This window comes from Rhineura floridana, chromosome 1, assembly GCF_030035675.1.
Source record: "Rhineura floridana isolate rRhiFlo1 chromosome 1, rRhiFlo1.hap2, whole genome shotgun sequence".
Lineage (NCBI taxonomy): Eukaryota > Metazoa > Chordata > Lepidosauria > Squamata > Rhineuridae > Rhineura > Rhineura floridana.
Window position 1 is genome coordinate 53239697 of NC_084480.1, and position 22028 is coordinate 53261724.

Genomic DNA, 22028 nt, shown 5'->3' on the forward strand with positions numbered 1-22028 from the left:
TTTTTCTATTTGCATTTCATTTACCTTTATCCTCGCTCCCTTTCATCCATTGAAGCAACAACAGTGGTTCCATGTGCTCCGCTCAACCTTCTTAAACCCACTCAACTTAAACTCCGCACAACCCTTCTTAAACCTGTTGTTTGTTTCTTGTCCAATAGTGGTAAAAGAGAATTCACATACTGGGCACCATGACTGCAACTGTTGTTCCCAAGCTGCTCACTATGAAGGTAGACCAAATCATGAGTGCTTTCTCTCTGTCAGTTATATTCACTGGAATTGGGTTGGCTGATAAAATTAGTTTATAGCAGCCCACAGGGGAGACAGGAAAGGATAGAGAATCTTCTTACTCATTACTCAGACCTCTTTCTGAAGTGAAGGGTTAAATCTGTAAAGAAATTTGGATGTTAAAAGGTAAGGGCAGGGCATTCCAGGCAGGGGGTTGTCAACCCTACTTGGATATGGATCTTTGCAGAGGATCCCTAGTCAAGCTTTACCAACAAAACAATCCAAACCATATCTACTAAGAAGTAAGTCCTACTGAGTTCTATGGGGCTTAGTCCCTTAGTAAGTGTGTTTAGAATTGCAGCTCTTCAGGGGCATCCATCTTTACTCCTGGGTGCTCCCATCTAATATCTCCACAACACTAGGTTCCTTTCTTCCTACAATGGCCTTCTGATGACTGGCCTGACCTGGCCTGAGGGCACTTGAACCCTTTTTGCCAGAAGCAAATTGGCTAGATTAAATGTTCCCTACCCAGGCTCCATCTTTTAGCTAAGATTTCTATCTTAATTTCCAATCAGATAAATGTTTTTGCATGAATTGTATGCACCAAGCAACTGTGGTTGATGCTTAATGTTGGGCCTGCCCCATGATGTCACTTGGACCCACCCTGTGACATCACTTGGACCTGCCCCATGACATCACTTAGACCCACCCCATGACATCGCTCAGGCCCACCTCCAAAATCTCAGGGTTTGGGATGCTTCTCACCTGGCAACCCTATTCCTGATTGTTGGCCAAGCTGGTTTGGGTTGATGGAAGTTGGAATCCAGTAACATCCAGAGGACTACAGGTTCCATAGACTAGATGCATGATTCAGCAGAGTTCTGCTTATTTTCCTACCTTTTTATTTCCTCTCTGGGCCTCACCAGCAGGAAACGTGGTTTAGCTTGTTGCTGCAAGCCATCCTAAATTTGGGGAGATTGTAGCATATGAAGGTAATAGTGGAATGGCAATAGGGAATGTGCCTGAAGGAACAGCAGCTCGATCCTTTTTTCTTTCTCCTTCCAAGAATGCACACAGAGTCAGAGAAGGCAAAAATGAATCAATCAAGCACAATTTCAATTGTTCTTAGTATTTTGGCACATAGAAGTGGGAGGGATCAAAATATCACCATATACCAAATGATGAATCCAAGGTGCCATTGTAGAGTAGAAAGGAGGTAGAGCCCCACCCTATGATTCAGACCAATGAGATTATTTTTCAGGAGAAACTCTGCTGCTGGTCAACGTACTGGTTCTGCACATTGAGATGGTACATTTTGAAACGATACATTCCCAGGACATCTGTATCAATAACAGTTTTGGACATGAAGTTTACTTTCTCACTGCTTCCATTGTGAGATGATGTAAGCGTTTCCATCTCTGCTTCTTGGAGAAGTTGCAACGTGTCCTAGTTGGCCCTTGGAAGGAGGGTTCCAAGACTTGATGTTTGGATACAAGGTTTCCTAGGGCCAAATAGGTGTAGCAGGAAATTTGTGAGTCAGTAAATGATAAAATCTCCTCAAAAATAAACAAATGAGGTTATAGTACATCTGGAAATAGTATTCTAAATCCATAGTTCTAAAGCCTTTTTTAAAAAAGAAGTTAGAACTATAAAAATAAACTTTGGAATTGTGCACTTTAGAACATGTATTACTGAAGTCAGCAGTACAATACTGGGCATGGGATTCAAGGAGAAAGTCTGACTCCAAGAGAAATGCAGCAGTAAGTATCCAATAAGTGCTCGAGCAGTTTCCTAAAACTTTGTCATGCAGAGCTTATGACTACTGCTGTCACCCAGTTAAAGAAGTATTACTTTAGTAGCTATATTAGTTTTAATTGATTAATCTAAATTTGCTTATTGATAAAAAAAATTACAAACCTGGAACCATCCTTCCTTCCTTTTTTTTTTTTTTAGGTAATGGCCACTTGTGTCATCATAGGCCTTATTTTAGAAGAGGCATTCTAGAAAAAAGGGAAATGTGTTTACTAGCTGCAGTTTTTATAAGTACACATATTAAAACTTGTATGTAAAATCTTACGCTAAAATCATTGTGGGCACCTTTTTAGCCAATTAATCTAACATTAATCGGTGAATCCTTCTAGCCCTACTTACGTCTCTTTCCTTTGAAGCTGCTAAAATCCTGGCGACTGGACCAAATTCCAATTCTGTCTTTTACCAATTCCCCCCCCATTGCTTATACATAATATTATGCTTAACTTCCTCTGAATGCTGTAGATCAATGATATGTGCACAACTGACCAGCTGCTACTTTCCATGCCAGAGAAAGCACTACACCATGAACTGGTAATGCGATACTCGTGTACAGAAATGCTTTGTGATAATTTAGTATGGAACTTGCCATATAAGATACATGTTCCAAAATTACTATCTATTACAATGATATGTTTGCAGTCACAAAAGCAAGGATTTGTCCCCAGGGGTTGTCTGTTCACTTCCCTTCTCTATGTTGCTTTGTTTGTTAGGAAGATTATTGCTTTTGTTCTTTCTCTTGTTAGCCCCGGCAATTTAGAGGGTTATATAGCTGTAGCATCTAATGTTCTGTTTGCCTCTCACACTAGATCATTAAAATTTGAATGCATTGTTAAGTGAACAAAAATATCATTTGGCCTTATCTGGTGTATAACTGGCTTAGTCATGGTGGTGATGTCTGCTGACTGCAAACAGAAAGACCTCAGCTGGAGACAGTGAAGATATTATATGGATTATCTGAGGTCTTGTGATACCAGACATATTTCCCAGGGTCGAGGAAACAGGTATCCAAATTAGGTTCACTTCAAACTGTAATTTGTACTTTACAACACAAGCATGTTTTCAACATATCCGCAGCATCTCCTGCAATGAACACTGAAGGGGAAACACACATCCGAAAACAGGCAATGGGTATGCATTGGGACTCTGTGATGAGCTGTGACCACTGGCACATACTGCATTTTTACAAACACATACACCTACCAAATGTTGCGGTATTCACCATGAAGATGAGCGTTTGACACACCAAAAAGATTTGCAAAGCATCTAGCTTTGCTCATACGTAGTTCATGTAATGCAGGGACAGGGACAGGAAGCTGTATTTGATATGAAAATGAAAATCTACCACAGATAGGGATGCTTAATATGTATTTTGAGTACATTTTTAAAAACATTTTTCATGCCAATTGTAAAAGATACATTTGCAGATTATTGCTGAAATAGGATGAAACAGACTTTTGAATGATAGACACGTGTGAAACTGCCATGAACTGGAAACAGGCCAGGGACTCTGTTGTTAAAAGTTGCTTGGAGACCTTTGAGTAAGAAGCTACTACTGAATTTAATTATTTTTAAAATTAATTCATAATCTCTTCCTAGTCCCAGATAAGTAAATGTCTTGAGAGCTGCTGCCTACATTTTGGGATGATCCACCTTTTCAGTCTATAAGTAAGGAGGAAATTCCAATTGATGTTAATGAAAGTGCTTTGAATCTGGAGGTAGTTATTTAGTTCCAATTAAGTAATGTTTATTATTTATTTATTATTTATTTGATTTATATCCCGCCCTTTCTCCCAGTAGGAGCCTAGGGCAGCAAACAAAAAGCACTAAAAACACTTGAAAGCTTCATAAAAACAGACTTCAAAATATATTAAAACACACCATCAAAAACATATTAAAACAAAACATATCTAAAAACATTTTTTAAAAGCTTTAAAAACATTTTAAAAAAAGATTTAAAAATATAATAAATAGCAATTCCAACACAGATGCAGGCTGGGATAAGGTCTCTACTTAGAAGGCTTGTTGAAAGAAGAAGGTCTTCAGTAGGCGCCAAAAAGATAACAGAGATTATGTCTGTCTAACATTTAAGGGGAGGGAATTCCAAAGGGTAGGTGCCACAACACTGAAGGTCCGTTTCCTATGTTGTGCAGAACAGACCTCCTGATAAGATGGTATCTGCAGGAGGCCCTCATCTGCGGAGTGCAGTGATCAACTGAGTATATAAGGGGTAAAACAGTCTTTCAGATATCCTGGTCCCAAGCTGTATAGGGCTTTGTACACCAAAACTAGAACCTTGAACTTAGCCCGGTAGCTGATAGGTAGTCAGTGCAACTTTTTCAGCAGTGGAGTGACATGTTGGCGATAACCTGCTCCAGTTAGCACATTTTGCACCAGCTGCAGCTTCCAGACCAACCTCAAGGGTAGCCCCATATAGAGAGCATTAAAGTAATCCAGTCTGGAGGTTACCAGTGCATGGACAACAGTGGTCAGGCTTATCCCAGTCCAGAAACAGCCACAGCTGTCTTAGCATCTGAAGCTGGTGAAAGGCACTCCTAGCCATGAAGGTCATCTGGGCCTCTAGCGACAAAGATGGATCCAGGAGCACCCCCAGACTAAGGACCTGCTCTTTCAGAGGGAGTACAACCCCATCCAAACAGGTAACTGACCAATTATCCCAACTCAGAAACCACCAACCCACAGCATCTCCGTCTTGCTAGGATTCAGACTCAGTTTTTTGGCCCTCATCCAGCCCACCACCGAGTCCAGGCAGCGGTCCAGGGCTTGCACAGCCTCTCCCGATTCAGATGTCACCGAGAAATACAGCTGGGTATCATCAGCATACTGCTGACACCTTGCCCTAAATCTCCTGATGACCATTCCCAAGGGTTTCATATAGATGTTAAACAGCATGGAGGCAAGATGGTACCCTGCGGCACCCCATAGCACAACTGCCAGGGCGCCAAAATACAATCGTCCAATGCTATTCTCTGAGAGCGACCTTGGAGATAGGATCAGAACCACCATAAAACAGTGCCTCCAATACCCATCTCACCAAGTCGGCCCAGAAAGATACCATGGTTAATGGAATCAAAAGTCGCCGAGAGATCAAGTAAGACTAAGAGGGTCGCACTCCCCCTGTCCTTCTCCCAATAAAGGTCATCCATCAGGACGATCAAGGCCAATTCAGTCCCATAATCAGGCCTGAACCCAGACTGGAATTGGTCAAGATAATCTGCTTCATCCAAGAGTACTAGCAATTGCTGTGCCAACACACTCTCAATCACCTTCCCTAAGAAGGGGGTATTTGCGACCAGGCAGTAGTTGCCACAAACCAATAGGTCCAGGGTGGGCTTCTTCAGGAGCAGCTGAATCATTACCTCTTTCAGGGCAGCTGGAACCACTCCCTCCTGTAATGATCATAGAATCATAGAATAGTAGAGTTGGAAGGGGCCTATAAGGCCATCAAGTCCAACCCCCTGCTCACTGCAGGAATCCAAATCAAAGCATTCCCGACAGATGGCTGTCCAGTTGCATTGATCACACTTTGGATCCACTCAGTCAAACCCCCTCAGCAAATTTTAATAAGCCAAGAAGGGCAGGGGTCGAGAGGACACATTGCTGGGTGCATTGTCGCAAGGACCTTGTCCACGTTATCAGGCCACATCAACTGAAACCATTCCCAAGAAGTTGCAGCACATGTTGCACTGGACACCTCACTGGGGACGACAGTAGATGTGGATGAGGAATCAAGATTGCTATGGAGGCAAGCAACTTTACCCTCAAAGTGCCTTGCAAACAATACACAGTGGGCCTCCAAAGGGTCTAAAACTCCATTTCTTGGAGTTGATGTCAACAGAGCCCTGTCAATACGGAAAAGCTCCACTGGGCCGCTACTTGAGGATGCAATGGTGGCAGAGAAGTGGGCCTTCTTCACCACCCTCACCGCCGCACAGTAAGCACGGTTATGATGTACTTGTGCCCGATCAGCCTCACAACACATCTTTTGCCACTTGTGCTCTACTTGTTGTCCAGCCTGTTTCATTGCCCTTAGCTCACTGGTGTACCAAGGGGCAAACCGGGCTCCACAATGCCGGAGAAGGGGCTCAGGGGCAACTGTGTCAGCAGCCCCACGTGCCTTTCTGTTCCACAGTGTGACAAGGGTTTCAACAGGGTCACCTGCTCTATCTACTGGGAACTCTCCCAGGGCATTCAGGAATCCAGTGGATTCCATTAGACTCCAGGGATGGACCATCTTAATCTGTCCATCACTCCTGCAAAGTAGGATTGCGGCCATAAAGCTGAACTTCACCAGGAAGTGGTTTGACTATGACAATGGGGTGACATCCACCCCGCCCAGTTCCAGACCACAGCTTCCTCCATCTGGAGCAAAAACCACATTGAGGGTGTGCCCTGCCCTATGCATCGGGCTGGTGACAACTTGAGACAACCCCATGGTCATCATGGAGGCCATGAAGTCCTGAACTGGAACACTAGAGGCAGCCTCAGCATGGGCATTGAAATCACAACAGCAATGCCACAGCCAAGACGGCCTCTGCCGGCTCGGTCAGAGAAGCTGTGGGGCAGCAGGGTGGATGGTACACTAGCAGCAACCCTAGTTCCCTGTCTCCTTGGCCTGACACCAGGTGCAGGCCCTCCAAGACAAAGTGGTTTCCTGGTGACAGAGGTGGAAATTCTGTAGACCACAGCAACTCCTTCCCTCTGTCTCTGCAGCCTGTGCTGGTGTTGCACCGAGTAGCCAGGTCGGCAAAGCTGGGTCAGATCAACTCCTCCCAGCTCACCCACCCATGTCTCAGTAATGCACACCAAATTGGCACCTTCATCCACAATCAAATGGATGAGTGTGGTGTTATTGTGTACCAATCTGGCGTTAAACAACAGCACACACAGGCCAGTGGGCACAGCAGATGAGTAATGGGGAACCCATCCATGAGAGCAGTGGGAGCGAGGGACAAGATTTAGATAGCCTTGGCCTCTTTTTCTAAAGTAGTTCACCTCATCCCCATGGCTATACCTCCCTGTACCCACAATCACTGAAATTTGGGTGGTATCACCCATGTTCCTCCTTACTGAGACTCCTCCTAAATACTTGATATGAACCCAACAAGAGCCCACTAACAAAACCTACCTGAACTAGTTATCCCAGTAGGCCTCTGAGAGAACTCACTCAATATCTTTCAGACAAGGCACATCTATTCCCCCCCCCGTCTCACACCCAGGGAGGGCCAGCCTTCTGCCAGTTACAGACTCTCACTCCAAAAGCATCTGGCGACTTTCTCCTATCGTTCCATTCACTGCATAGGCCCTCCCCACTACCAATCTCCTCCAGATTGGTTTTAAAAAAATATAGAAGGGGGTAGCGCCCCTGCCCTCGGGACTCCCGAAGGGGTGATCCCGAAGGACAGATGGGCTTTTATGGTCTCTGACCCAGCCAGGAGCTGATGCAAGAGGCTGTAAGATTAACTGCAGACTCTCTCTGGAGTCAGGGTCAGGCAGCAGGGGGTCCCAGTCCTTGCCGCACTTACCAGGGACTTCAGCTGTCTCAAGAGACAGCAACCCAGAGGAGCAAGCAAGCAAGCAAGCACTCAGATGCTCAGATACTTACTCCCAGGGCAGGTCTTCTCCAGTACACATTTTGAAACTGTTCCTCTAAGAAATGTTAGTTTGTTAGGTTAGTTTGTTGAATTTAGCAATCATTTCCCACAGAAGAATGTTCTGAAGTGATTTACAAGAATAGAATGCATGCAGCATGACTGTGTGATGATGATGCTATATATATATGAACTGTTTTAAAGATAAGAAATTAGTATTCGCACCAAATCTAACAGGGTAACATTACGCTGCTCAGCAAATGATAATATTTACACTTATTTATTTATATTCTACAGATTTATGCTGAAAGTGATATACAAAAAGTAACAATCTAAATACAATAGCCATAATGCATAATTAAGAATAACTCTACAGAATAGTTAAACAATTCATTTAAAACATGTCACACATATAATGTATATCACATCACATGAGTGTGGGGGGAGGAATTTTAATTCAATAAAACAATAGCTGGTTTGGCTCCTGAGTGGATCTCATTCAGCTGTGTGGGAAACAGGAACTACCAGCAAGTGGGATGTTTGAAGTATGGCTGTTGACTGCAAAACTGTGGTGCAAACCTGGAAACTATGGTGGCTTTCAGCTCTGGGAGAAAGAGCTGATTTCGCCCCCAAATTCCCAGTGCTTGGACTTTTATGCTGAGTATCGCCATAAGTCGGAATCCATTTTTTATGGATTGTATTGCTGGTTCACAATATTGTAGAAATTAATTTGGAAGCAGGGAATCTGATTTGCATGGTTGTCTAATCCATGTTCACAATAGGTATTGTTTAGATTTCAGACTTATTTGATAAAGAAAAGTATATCTGTATAGTAAATATTAAATGTGACTCCTTGACTAAATGTGAGTTTTTATGCAATTTATGTGTGTCTCTTTCTCTTAAAATCTAAAGAACCCTTGAGGAAGATCCTTTGCAGCATCTAAGTATTCTGTGAGGGTTTTTTAAATCAGAGATCTGTTTAGTTTGTGGAAAACTGCACATTTTCAATGGGAATTCTTTTTACAGCTGCCTTATTCTGTTTATCTGGATCTGTCACTAAAGTAAGCTTGCATTTGGTTGTTTAGAAAACCATAGTGGTTTCTAAGGCCCCTTTCTGCCCATGTTCATGAAAAAGCTTGGTTTATTATCATAACCTTTACTTAAAGGTCCTAACCCTGTAGCTCATACTCAAGAGAGAATATCCATTGATAAAGGAAGAAGGAAAATGGCAGCTCACATTCAGATAAGGGGGGTTGGCCTTACAAAATCTAAGTTATAATGGGAATCATATGCCTTAGCTCCTTTTGCACCCTCCTCCACTGGACTGCTGACCAGAACTTCTGGACCCAATACATTTACTTGTATTCGGTCCCCCTATGTGTGTGTAATCCCTAGCTACTACATGCCCCTGCAGCAAAGCATACTGTGACTCAAACACATGGTTTTGACACTGCGGCACCAGTTCTCTGGGTTTCTCTTTCCTTAGAAGTGAAGCAAGTCCCCACATGGTTATGTTTTGACATTTTTTGGAAAACTTTTATTTTCTCCCAAGCCTTCCCAAATTAGTCTGTTTTAGTTATTCCCCAAACTTTTTCCCTACAGACCATTTGAAAATTGCTGATGGTCTCGGTGGACCACTTCATGATTTTTTCTGCTTGTTGTAGCAATTTGTAATGCACTGTGCTAGAGGCTGCATGAGTTTTAGTTCTATTTTTGTAGCTTCTTTTATTAATTATATTGTTTTTAATAGCATTACAATTTGCATTCCACAGAATTCAAATTGTAATACAATAAAATTCAATATAAGAAATAACAGAAGCAACAAAAATACAATTAAAAATCCATACGAATATTTAATGTGAAGGATGTGCCATCCCCCACTGCAAATCCACAGACATGCCATGGACCACCTGGAGGAAGCTTGTGGGCCACAGTTTGGGAACCCACTGGTCTATCCGATTTCTGCAGTTTTTAATTCTTTTTGGTTTCTATGTTTTAATACTGTTTATTATCTACATTATATTCTACTTCTCTACACCATTTGGGTATTCCCTGTATGTAAAGTGGTTTATAAACTGTGTAATCAATCAATAAAATAAAATACATGACAAATTGTTTGAGTTCTGCCTTCTGTTACAGTAGGTTCACCTTCATTCTACTGTCTGCCTTTTGGTCCTACTCATAAGAAGATGCCTTATACCAAGTCAAGCTATTTGTCAGTCTACCTCACTATTGTGTACTGCACATGACAGACTGACAGTGGCTTTCTGGAGTTCAGACCAGGCGTCTTGCCAGCCCTACATGGGGATGCCAGGGACTGAACTTGGGACCTTCTGCATACACAGTACGTGCCCTACCAATGACAGCCCTTCACTCCTTACAACATGAGGTTGTGCATCTTTACTGCAAGGTGTGGCCTTCTGGTTTTTAAAGCACATCACTCCAACCCAGCAATATAGGAAGGGGAGGAGTAGATCTCTAATATGTACAGAGGTCACACTCCCTTGACTGCACACTTCATTGCTCATAGTTCTGCTTAAGTACTTGGAAATACAAGAGGGAGATTTTATATCTGACACTACATTTGGGATGAAGTAAAAATGCTTGCATTGGTTTCAGTGCTCTTCTTCAATATGGTCACCAGGATTCATGGAGCTACATTAGGTATATCCAAGATCTTAGCGATGTGACATGTCCAGTATATTTGTTTACTTTTTGTGTGTGTGAAAAATGTCTCCTGTGCTGTGTCAGAAACTGCTTTTGAAACTTTCCTCCTTTTCAAAAACAGCTTAGCATAATCCTGTTCAGGTGATATATTTGTGTTCAGTAACTTGGCTAGGCAAAGTAAAGTCACATCACACCCACTGGCCGACCTCTATATGTTCAGCTGATCCTGTGTGTGCAACTCCTACACATAAATAAATATCTGTGGATGAGCATTTTAGGTTCTAGTTTTCAGAGCTTGGAAGTAACTAGTTGCAAGTAACGAATTACTTGTAATTCACTACTTTTTTGAGTAATGAGTGGGTAATTCCTTTACATTTTGATTGTAATAGAACTAGGAGTAATTTTACTACTTTTGTGGAGTAATTGTAACGTTTCCAGAATTACTTTGGGCATTACTTGGGGGGGGAGCAGGGGAAGTCTTCTGCTCCTCTGATTTGTGGATGAAAATCATGTGCCTCAAACTGGGCTTCTGTGCAGTGTCGCTCTTTCCTCATACTCTGTGGATGGGTAGGAGGCGACGAGGGAGGAGGCGGAGAGTGAGATGGGGTGGAGTGGAGAAAACAATTATTTAAAAAACCAGATGGTGGTGAAGAATGGAGTGGAGGGAAAAACGATCCAGAGGTCAAAAGCATGGATAAAGGAGGAGAAGGAGGCAGCAGCAGAATGGAGATAAAGAACTGTGGAGGTGAAAGATGACAACGTGTGTGTGTGAGAGAGAGAGAGAGAGGAGAGAGAGAGAGAGAGGAGAGAGAGAGAGAGAGAGAGAGAGAGTTTGCACTTGGCACACAAAGTGGCCTCCACCACCCTCTCTGGCTACTGGGCTGCATTTGCAGTATTTTAACTTTTTTGCATCTCAGGAGAAAATGTTTGCTTGAGTGAGTGTCCCTTAGTTGGTGGCAGAGCAGGGTCCGGGAGGTAGTTAAGAAAGAGAGATTATGCTGGCTGGCTGAGTGGGGGGGGGTTACACTTGGTTTGACATGCAAAGATCTGAGCTGTGGCTTCTGCCCCCCTCCCCACCACCCTTACCAGCAGAGAGACCACCATTGCTATCTTATGAATAAAAATATTTATTTATTTATTTGTTTGTTTGTTTGTTTGTTTGTTAGATTTTTATACCGCCCGACTAGCATAGCTCTCTGGGCGGTGTACTACCTCTGTATGTGTTTGTTTATTTTTAATGTTGTTTTAGGCTACTTAGATGTGCAGCAGCCAAGGCCAGCACCTTGTAGACGTTTTTTTTAAAGTAACTGAAATGTAATTGTAGTGATTACTTTGGAGGAAAAGTAAAGTAATCAGTTACTTTCAGAGCAATTGTAAGTGTAACCACTGCCTAACTCTTTCGTTTTTGGTAAAACAAAATATGATCGGCCCTACAAGACACCTGTATGTTGCATTTGTTGATCTGGCTGCAGCCTTTGACTCAGTGGATAGGAATGCTCTCTGGTCTAAATTATACAATCTGAATATAGACCGCCGTTTGTTACATCTTATGAGGGCTTTATACACTAACACAAATGCCCTGGTAAGAGTAAGCCAAAATGGGGAATTAACAAATCCGATAGCGGTAGAGAGGGGTGTCAAACAAGGCTGCCTTTTAGCTCCCTTGCTTTTCAATTTGTTTCTAAACAACATCATCTCTGACCTATCTGGTCCTCAATACTTTCCACCTTCTATAGGACATAAGAAGGTGTCTATCCTCTGTTATGCTGACGATATGGCCCTTCTTTCATTGGTGCCCATAGGTCTAAAAAGGTTGCTGAGGAGACTTCAGGTCCTCTGCATAAATGAAGGGTTAAAGATAAATTATGGGAAAACGAAAGTCTTAGTCTTCGGGAAAAGGTATGAAGGGCATCGATGGTCACTAGCTGGCCACCAGTTGGAACAATGCCGTGAGTATAAATACTTGGGAATATGTTTCTCAGACACTCTTTCTTGGAAAAAGCACTTGCAAATTACAAAATTAACAGCGGCAAAAACAGTGGGAGCAATCCTGAAGTTTTACCGTACGGCTGGTGGCAATTTGATTTCACCAGCTTTAAAATAATTTTCAAACTAAGGTAATACCTCAGGTCCTGTACGGTGCTTCTGTCTGGGGCTGGGATAAGGAAATTTCTTCGTCCTTAGAGATAATAAAAAATAATTTTCTTAGACGTCTATTGTCCCTTCCCCCAGGAACCTCAGCAGCTATGATACGAGCCGAAACTGGCCTCCCCCCACTGAGTGCGCATATCCACCTGACTCTTTTGAAGTTCAGGAGATCAGTTAATACACTCCAGGGCAAGGAAATATTAAAACTCTGCCTTGAACATCCATTTGCTTCTAATCTATGGGATAGTAAATTAAACGAAATATTGCATAGTTACCATCTTACTACACAGGATTATATCTCCCTATCAACAAACAAAAAACTACGTGAAGCCATTTTTCAACACTGCGAATATCTAGACAATTTAACTTTAAATAATTCTAGAGTAGCCCCATGGTATGGGAGGTTTAAAACTGACCATCACTGCGCCCCATACCTTATGCAGCCTTTTCCAATTAACTTCAGACATGCATTTACAGCAATACGCTTTCTATCTTTGCCTAACGCTGATAGAGAGGGACGGATTGCTGGCATCCCGAAGGATCTAAGAAAATGCGTCTGTGGAGCCCAAACAGAGGATCTTCCTCATATATTACTACATTGCCCAATATACCAGACCCCGAGAACTAGATTTTTTAAAAAGTGGTTTGATGATCACGGGTTGTTTACGGAAGAGGACAAAATACTCTTCCTAATGTCTGATTTAAATCCAGAGGTGACCCACAAGGTATCTTTGTTTGTGATAGCAGCTAGGAAATTACGAGTTAATTATGTTCTAGAGTGCTAAATGAAATAGGTGTTTTATAACTGATATTATGTTTTAAACTGTATAGTAACTATAGTAAAAATTGCTGTACCCTTTTAACATTGTGTTGGCCTACGGCCCTGCAATTTATAATAAACTTGAAACTTGAAACGGTAATTACTACTTTTCTGGGCCATGTAACTGTAACTGTAATTTATTACTTTTTAAAAGTAATCTTCCAAGCTCTGCTTGTTTTATTCTTATATTTGGTTTTAATGTCTCTTGTTATTTCTATTCTGACATTGTGAGTAGCTTTGAGGCAGTTTCATTTAAAAAGTAATGAAATAATAATATGCATGTACAAACTGTACATACACAGGACCATGCTGTCTGGACCCTGTACTGAATGTCTGGATGTTCCCACAACAACTACTACTACTACTACTACTACTACAACAATGGTCATTCAGGACTTGATCCTGGATGAGCATGCAGACCTGGCTTGTATTACTGAGACCTGGTTGGATGAAGCTGGGGGGGTTAATCTCTCTCAGCTTTGCCCACCAGGTTTCTCTGTGCAGCAGCAGGCAAGCCCTGGGGGGCGGGGAGGTGGAGTCGCAGTGGTCTATCGGGATACTATCTCCCTGACCAGGTGCCCTACCCCACAGTGTCCAGGGTGTGAGTGTGTGTATTTGAAGTTGGGTGGTCGGGACAGATTAGGGATTCTGTTGGTGTACCGCCCACCCTGCTGCTCAACAGTCTCCCTTCCTGAGCTAGCCGGGGTGGTCTCGGGGCTGATGTTGGAGTCCCCTCGGCTTGTGGTGCTGGGGGACTTCAACATCCATGCTGAGGCCGCCCTGTCGGGAGTGGCTCAGGACTTCATGGCCTCCATGACAACCATGGGTCTGTCCCAAGTAGTATCTGTCCCCACTCATGTTGCTGGCCACACCCTGGACCTTGTTTTCTGTGTGGAGGGGGATGATGGTGATCTTGGTGTAGAGGAACTTTCTGTAATTCCTTTGTCATGGACAGATCACTACCTGGTGGGGTTTAGACTTGCTGGGACTCGGAACCTCTGCAGGGGTGGGGGACCGATTAGGATGGTCCACCCCAGGAGGCTGATGGATCCGGATGGTTTCCTGATGGCTCTTGGGGATTTTTCTGCCACCTCGGCAGGCGATTCTGTCGAAGCTCTGGTTGACCTCTGGAATGGGGAAATGGCCAGGGCGGTGGACATGATCTCTCCTGAGCGTCCCCTCTCACGAAGTGGAGCCAAACCAGCCCCTTGGTTTACCAAGGAGCTGGCGGTGATGAAATGAATGAGACAGAGACTAGAGAGACGTTGGCGGAAGACTCGGAGCAAGTCTGACCGAACAAGGGCTAGAGCCTCCTTGAAGGCCTACTCCATGGCAGTGCGGGCAGCAAAGAAATCATTCTTTTCTGCCACCATTGCATCTGCAGGGAGCCGTCCAGTGGAGCTGTTTTGAGTGGTCAGGGGTCTTTTACATTCTGGCCCCCGAGAGGGTAATATAGATCACTCAACAGCCCGCTGTCAAGAGTTTGCACAGCACTTTGCAGATAAAGTCGCTCAGATTCGTTCCGACTTAGACACTATAATTGATACAGTCTCAGAGGATGTAACTTTGGCTCCTGTCTGTCCAATAATGATGGATTCTTTTCAATTTGTACAGCCCGAGGATGTGGACAAGATCCTTGGAGAGGTGAGAGCCACCACATGTCTGCTAGATCCTTGCCCTTCCTGGCTTAGAAAAAGTGCCAGAGAGGGACTGGCTGAGTGGGTGAGGGGAGTGGTTAATGCCTCCTTACACCAAGGCAGAGTTCCAGGTTGCCTAAAGGAGGCAGTTGTAAGGCCTTTGTTAAAAAAGCCCTCCCTGGACCCCTCCATAATGGATAATTACCGGCCAGTGTCCAATATTCCATTTTTGGGTAAGGTAATAGAGCGTGTGGTGGCCTCCCAGCTCCAGGGATTCTTGGATGAAACAGATTATCTGGATCCATTTCAATCTGGTTTCAGGCCTGGTTATGGGACAGAGACGGCTTTGGCCGCCTTGGTGGATGACCTATGCAGAGAACTGGACAGGGGGAGTGTATCCCTGTTGGTTCTGCTGGACCTCTCAGCGGCTTTTGATACCATCAACCATGGTACTCTTCTGGACCGCCTTGCTGGGATGGGACTTAGGGGCACTGTTTTGCAGTGGCTCCATTCCTTCCTGGAGGGACGAACCCAGAAAGTGGTGCTGGGGGATTCCTGTTCGACCCCTTGGCCATTGACCTGTGGGGTCCCTCAGGGCTCAGTTTTATCCCCTATGCTATTTAACATCTACATGAAACCGCTGGGAGAGGTTGTCCGGGGGTTTGGGGTTCGGTGCCATCAGTATGCTGATGACACCCAACTCTATGTCTCCTTTCCACCTAATTCCAAGAAAGCTGTCTCGGTTTTAAACCAGTGTCTGGCGTCAGTGGTGGACTGGATAAGGGTGAACAAATTGAAGCTTAATCCAGACAAGACAGAGGTGCTAGTGGTAAGGCGAATCAGGGAATAGGGATACAGCCTGTGCTGGATGGGGTTACACTCCCCCTGAAGACACAGGTTCGCAGTTTGGGTGTGCTCCTGGACTCAGCGTTAAATTTGGAGTCCCAGGTTTCTGCAGTGGCCAGGAGTGCTTTTGCACAATTAAGATTAGTGCGCCAACTGCACCCGTTCCTTGAGCTGTCTGATCTGGCCACGGTGACACATGCCTTAGTTACATCCCGTTTAGATTACTGTAACGCGCTCTGCATGGGGCTGCCTCTGAAGACTGTTCGGAAACTTCAGTTGGTACATCGTGCTGCAGCCAGAATGCTAACTGGGGCTGGTTACAGGGACCGTACTACCCCCCTGTTAAAAAAGCTCCACTGCTTGCCAGTCTGTTTCTGGACACAATTCAAAGTGCGGGTGTTGACCTATAAAGCCCTATACGGCTTAGGTCCAGGCTATTTATCAGACCGTATCTCCCTGTGTGAGCCTGCCCGGGCCCTGAGATCCTTAGGAGAGGCCCTTCTCTCAATACCCACATCTTCTCAAGTACGACTAGTGTGGACGCGTGAGAGGGCCTTCTCGGTGGCTGCCCCTAGGCTTTGGAATTCCCTTCCTAGGGAGGTAAGAATGACCCCCTCCTTGCAGTCCTTCCATCGACAAGCAAAGGCCTTCCTATTCCAACAAGCCTTTGGAATTGAAGGCTAAGGATAGGGCGTGAAGGGTGCTGCATTGCTAATGTCTATTATATCATTTTTAAACTAGTTTGAACTTTTTTAGCTATATGTGTGTATGGTTTTAATATTGGAAATAGTTTAATCTTATTTTAATGTAGACTTTGTATGTTTTTAATTATTTGTATTTTTTATCTGGAAGCCGCCATGAGTTCCAGTTTTGGAAAAATGGCGGGGTATAAATAAAGATAATAACAACAACAACAACAACAATAACAATAATCCATGTACATTCAAAACTAGCATGTTAGAGAGAAAACTAGGCTAAAATCTGGCATGCAAATTTGATTGTAATGTACAGGCACATTCATTTCAGGTACTCAGTCCATCCAAATGAAGTACAAAGCAGTACAGACCCGCAACAAATGCATCACCTGGGTTGATGATTGTGTATGGCAGCCCTGCATTAGCAGCAGTGGTGACATCATGCTGCTGGGAGGCAATCCAACCAGTGAAATAATATGGAAGCCACTGCATCCTGAAGCAAGAAAGAATGCATCCCTCATATCTAGTCTAGGGTGGGAAGACAAGAAAACTACCTTTAATTCCTTCTCTAAGCTTAACAGATGGGAGCAAATCATCTAGAAATTCAGCCAGATGGCATCTGCACTCAATGCAGAAGTATAAATAGATGACATCCTTTGCTCCAGGCCATGAGAAAACCTGTTGGATAACCCATTCCCATTTGCTTTGTTTGAGTGTTTGCTGCAATATTGGGCAAAGATATATAGCTAGAGCTGGCATTTAATCAAATATTTTCAAACAGAGGGACTAAATCAAAGTATTGTGCCATTATAGTCATGCTAATCTTTAAAGCTACCATATGTCTTCATAAACAGAGCTTCCAAGGCAAGCTGTCTGGTAAATGCTTTCATAGTATGAGAGATGCCATACATGTGGGCCAATGCTTCTTATGAGATTTGCTTTCAGAAGCAGAAAAACTACAGCCCCCTACTAGTCTCTGAGGGGTGCTATCTATTTGTTAAAGGGGAGGGGGAGAGAATCCCAAAGCCATTAAGTGAGTCATTATATTGGGCTTAGCCTGTGATAACTGAGCTATATGTGCATTACAGAACATAAACAGACTAATCCTGGCCCAAAGTCATCAGAGGGAGAGGTGAGACAATGAGGCCTTTTACATTGATTCAGCTGGGGCCAACTGCCATTAGCTCCTCTGCTCCCAAAATTGTCTCATAGAATCATAGAATAGTAGAGTTGGAAGGGGCCTATAAGGCCATCAAGTCCAACCCCCTGCTCAATGCAGGAATCCAAATAAAAGCATTCCCGACAGATGGCTGTCCAGCTGCCTCTTGAATGCCTCCAGTGTTGAGAGCCACTACCTCTCTAGGTCTCCTTTGTTAGCTTTTGTATATGTTAAAATATGTCCCCAGATTGTCTCCTTCAGTAGCTATTTTATATGCTGGGCAACCTATAGCTTCCCAGATGTTGCTGGACTACAACTCCCATCATCCTTGGCCACACCAGCAGGGGCTGATGGGAGCTGACTTCATACAATATCTGAAGGACCACAGGTTCCCCATCCCTGCAATACATGATCAGTCTTTAACTATTTCATCAGAACTTCAATTTATTTTCCTCTTTCCACCATGTTCCTTGTTATACTTCTGTATCATCCCTATCACACTGTCTGCCACAATTTTAAATTGTAAACTGCCCTGGGGGCACTGGCAGATAGGCCATATATAGGCAGATAGGAGGTAAATAAATAACAAAAAAATCCCCACACATTTTCCACTGTAGATACATAGCTCTGTGTAAGTGGCCTTTTTCAACTGACCCAGAAAAGTAAGGTACACAATGCATTTCTACTGCTGAAGTTAAACAGATCCAGCCCTAATAGGCAATTGCCTGGAAACCATATGTCATTTTTTGAGCTCTTTGGAGGAAGAGCAGGACTGAAGTATGAAATGGAATAATATTCACCTTAGTGCTACTCTCGTTACCCAATGAATATGTGTGTGGAACTACCCTGTGCTGGAATGAATAGGGAAGCCCTTACAAGCAGCAGTGGTCTGTGCATGTGCAATGCATCAGAGTCCCACACCCGGAAGAGACTATGGTTTTTCAGACTGTGTCTGAGATGTACAAATTGTGATATTTCAGAGTTGTTGAATGACCCTTCTTACCTAGTGATTATGATTATCAACATAAAAACGATTAAGTCTCTTGCAAATTAAAAGTACTATGTTGACTTTGTTACTTTACATTTAGGAGACCCACAGAACAATTATTTATGCAACTCTTGATTATAAGTTACGTTAGTTAAGACACACATAATATATACATGATTGGTTGCCTCAGTTGATCATAACTCAGCTTAACAAACTGAGATATGAAGGAGCCTTTTGGCTGCACACACAGCTCCTTCACACAAAGGAGCAAACAAAACAGCAAGGCTTCCTATTGCCCTCCCATCCAAGGCAGCCATAAGCTCTGAAACTAAACAGCTTTGGAGCATGCTATCTTCAAGCTCTGGCCTCATATCCTGGTTCCTTCCAAAACCACTAAGCATAGTTCCCCAGCTGAGCAAAACATGAAACAATGGTTTATGGAAGACTTCCTGATTCACTTGTTTGGTTCCCCATGCATTGGGAGGAGCAAAGGGACTGCATGCATGATCAAAAGGCTTGCTCATGCCTCAAAGAATGATTATGTGAACAGGGTCAGTGACTCATACTGAATGTGTGAACTGGCTCCATTGAAAACCACTGTGTATGAAGTTTTTTCAGACAATTTCCCCACATGTTGACTGAATGTGTGGAAAGGGGGTGAGTTTGCACTTGCTGGCCCTACCCTGCATCTTTGCACGTTTAATGAAAGATGTGAAAGGAGGCTCTACATATATACAGCTGTATGCCTATAGGATATTTCCCATGATTGGGAACCTTGATTATTCAGGATTCCCAGTCACGGGGAAGACCTTATGTGTAGACATCTGTAAGTATGTAGAGGCCTGTTTCACTAAATGTGTGGAAATCAGGAAAAAGGCAGGACAAGAAGACATATGTAGACCAGGGCCATGGTCCTTTTCCACCTCTGTAACATCAACAAACACCTAGAAGGCATGTCTCTAAAGGGCTCGAGCTGAGATAGAACCTGTGATTTATCTGAAGTGTTGTATATGTGATGGCACAGTTCCTCATGCAAACAGCCAGTTGATGCTGCAGTCATCAAGTAATGAACATGCATTTGTGAACCACCTCTAAGAAAACTGGTTCAAATGATGTGGGTTCAGATACATATTTTTAAAAAACATTTTAAAAAATCAGAACTGAAACAATATTAAAGTTGAGCATTGTTCATTCAGTGAAGATGGTAAGCCAGATACAGAATTCAGGGAATGTATGAGCAATTTGCCTTGCATAAAAACAACAACAACCCAATGACAATCCCACCACCACCACCACTCAAAACAAGCCATCTCATCAAAAGCATATGAACTCTGAGGAATCTGGGAGAATGCATCAATGTGGAATAGGATCCTGTTCTCCATCAGTGCCCTGGAACACTGCCCCACTGACATGGAGCCACCAGCAACCACTGTTCATCTCCATTTTCAATAAACAGCCAAGGCAACTACAAGTTCAAAATGTAAGCCCTCACACTGTCATGATGTCATAGCATGAAGGCGGGGGCAGGGTGAGCCGGCGGGCTACGTGGCTTGGACAGGAGGCCGGCACCGGCGGCAGCAGAGGCCGCAGATTGGGAGAGAGGCTGGGCGAGAGGCCAGCAGCAGTGGCTACAGCTGCAGCCTGAGAAGAAGGCTGGGTGAAAGGCCGGGTGGGAGGCTGGTGGCGGTGGTGGTGGTGGTGGTGGCAGCAGCAACAGCAGTGTGGAGGCTGGGCAGCAGATTCAGCCACTTGTGGGGGGAGCTTTGGCAGCCTATGGAGGAAGAGGGGAGCTTCAGGGGCCCATGGGGGAAAGAGGGAGCTTTGGCAACAGTAGGTGGAGTTGGTGAATGAAGCAAGCAAGGGTGGAGCCCCTATTAAAACAATCAAAATACCAAATAAAACACATTATCAGTAGATATAGTGACAGATAAAAGTTTAGAATACACATAGAATGGGAATCAGCAGTAATTTGCTTCCAGAGGAGGTGGTGAAATGAACCCTGATGGGAAAGATGGATCTCCTGGGACAGGGAGTTCCACAGCGTGGACGCTGTAATGGGAAAGTCACATGCTCCAAAAGACCAACTCTGGTCAGGACTTCCATTGCAGCATTTTGTACAAGCTGAAGTTCCTAAACATTTTTCAAAGGCGGCCATATATAGAAGGTGGCATTCAGCTAAATAACTGCATGAGCAGAATGACATCCATTTGAGCAGTGGGACTTTCCCCCCTCTCCTCTTCCAGCATGTGCACTATGCTGTCACCAAATTTGTTCCAGAAGGTTTGTGGGAAACGCAGAAAAGATTTAGGGGGTGTGCAGTCGGGGGGGGGGGAGAACATTCAGTTTCTCAACAAATCCTTGCACTGATGGAACATTAGCCGCCTAGGACTACGTTGAATGCAAGCTAGAGTGCATTTAGAGAAGTCCAGTCTGGATGTAACTAAGGCATATGGCACCATGGTCAGGCCCACCTTTTCTTGGAATGGGAGCAGTTGGCATATCATTCTAAGCTGTGGAAAAGTACTCCTGGCCATAAGCTGCCACCTAGAGATCCAGTAAGAACACTAGCTGATAGAGGACTCTCAAACTGCAAACCTACATCTTTAAAGGGAATACCACCTCAGTGTAAACCCTCTATTCAGTGTAAAATCCCTATTCATGATATGAAGCACATCTTTGTCTCAACTACACATGCTCTTTCTTTAATTACTCATTTATTTATTCATGTAACAGGACTTCCCCTTCCTCTCCTCTCCCCGTGAGTCACCAAAATAGGAGTGGATTTTGAAGGTGCGCTGGGGGCTCCTGGGAAGGGGGAATTTCATTGCACAAACAGAAATCTGCTGCACAAGCGGAAGAGCATTGCTGGATTCAAACCATTATTTCCTGTAAACGCTACCACTGAATTTCTCACAGAGCACTTCTCAAGCAAGCTCTTTCATATCTATTCATTTTAACACTGAAAAGGCATCCAATATTTTAAACTTCTGTTTCATGAATGCTGTAAAAGGGGACCATCGTTTTTCAAATTCATCTGTCTTAACTGCACATTAATCAAATAGATGTGGGTAGGGTTGGTGGGTTTTTTTTCCTGGATAGAGAGCACTAGAAATTGAATGGATGAAAAAAGGAGTGAAAAAGTAATGTTGGAGATAGTGATTTCAGGTACTACAGGAATGACTATCGCTAGGGCCCATAGGCTTCCCCCATCCATCCATATTTGGAAAAAGCTTTCTCTGTTGAAAGGTCTGTTGGCCATGCAGCTGTTAAATACAAAGCAACCCTGCCCTAAAAAATAGATGGCAACTCAACTATGATTTAGGTTTCTTTATGAATGGTGTCACCCTTGTTTTCTAACAGAAATTCTTGGTCTTGCACAACTGGGAAAATTTCAAATAAAATCCAGCCATTAGAAAATAATA